The following is a 1,911-nucleotide window of genomic DNA, read 5'->3' on the forward strand; positions in this document are numbered from 1 at the left end:
TACAGTGTACGATACTTGATAATGATAATAAACTATTACATTACAGGTTGATGTATTATTACTATTACTACTATTTTATACTATACCTTTATGATTAGAGTGTACTCCTTATTTTAAAAAAGTTAACTGTAAAACAGCCCAGGCAGGTCCTTCAGGAGGTATACCAGAAAAAAGGCATTGTTATCATAGAAGGTGGCAGCTCCATGTGTATTATTGCCCCTAAAGACCTTCTAGTGGGACAAGATGTGGAGGCAGAAGACAGTGTTGTTGATGAACTTGACCCTGTGTAAGCCAGGCTAATGTGTGTGTTCGTGTCTTCATTTTAAATAAAAAAATTAAAGAGTAGAAAAAGAGATAATTAAAAATTTAAAATAGAAGAAAGCTTATCAGATAAGAATATAAAAAATATTTTGTACAACTTCACAATGTGTTTTTTAAGCTAAGCATGATTACAAAAGAATGAAACAGTTAAAAATTTAAAATTCATAAAGTAAAAAAGTTAGAGTAAGCTGTTTATTTTGAAGAAAGAAAAATATTTTTTAGTAAATCTAGTATAGCCTAAGTGTACAGTATTAATAAAGTCTACAGTAGTAAATAATAATGTCCTAGATGTGCACATTTACTCACCACTCAACTACTGACTCACCCAGAGCAACTTCCAGTTTTGAAAGTTACTCCATTCATGGTACGTGCCCTTTAAAGGTGTAATCTTTTATACCCTATTTTTACTGTACCTTTTCTACATTTAGGTATGTTTAGATACACAAATACTATTATGTTACAATTGCCTACAGTATTCAAAACAGTAACATGCTGTATAGGTTTGTAGTCTCAGAGCAATGTTATATAGTTTAGGTGTGCAGTAGGTTATACTATCTTGGTTTGTGTAAGTGCACTCTATGATGTTTGCATAAAGATAAATTGCCTGACACAGTTTTCAGAACGTATCCCCGTTGTTAAGTGGCGCACGACTGTGAGTAGATTGCATTTGGCTTCATAGATTGAACTTACTTTCCAAAATTAGTATTTATAAATCATATATCTATAGTATTAAAACCAACAAAATATATTTCAAATCAAATTTTTGTCTTTTACATGCATAAAATGTGTTTATTATGTTTAGATATATAAATATTTTTATTCTTGTAGGAAGCAATATATTTAGTTTTTCTTTTCTACTTGGATAGAAAATACTACAAACAAATTCCATTCATTATCTCAATGCAGTTGTTGCATATTATACTTGATATACTTTATACATAGATGTAATATACTGTATGATGTATCAAAGGTAAAGTATTTTTTCGTCTGTCAGAATGTACCAAACGATGGAAATTAGGAAGATTAAATATATACTTATCCTTAAGTATACATATATATAATTAAATATAATATTCTACTTAAAGAAACTGTCAGGATTGAGAGGCCATAAGATTTATATTTTCTTTCTTAAATGTTTTGAAAATTCTTGTGATTTTTCTGTGTGTTTTTCTTTTACTTTTTAAAGAACCTACTTCAAAGCCTTCTTAAAAGTCACCTTTACTACTTTCTAATGTATTATAAACAAAGAGAACGTCCTTTCTTCAAATATGCAGGGCTCCTAAGAGATGTCACCGGTGTGTCAAACAAAAATCAAGAACTTACTCTTTTATCGGCATTATCAAGCCCATCCAGTAGTGAAAGACTAGTGGCAAAGGCACATGATAGGCCAAAATTCAGATTTATTTTACCGAATTCACTCCTCTCATATTTCAAGGAACAAAATCACACACCAGTAGAAACCAAATTTCCTTCTGCTTTTATCTTATTTCCCCTTTTTGATTCATAGCTCCTGTCAGCTTTGGGTAGAGATTTGCTGAACCATAAAATATCTGTGTGCCACTATGGTTCATTATACAGGTTCACTGCGTG

The sequence above is a fragment of the Chlorocebus sabaeus genome, chromosome X (assembly GCF_047675955.1).
Source record: "Chlorocebus sabaeus isolate Y175 chromosome X, mChlSab1.0.hap1, whole genome shotgun sequence".
Classification (NCBI taxonomy): domain Eukaryota; kingdom Metazoa; phylum Chordata; class Mammalia; order Primates; family Cercopithecidae; genus Chlorocebus; species Chlorocebus sabaeus.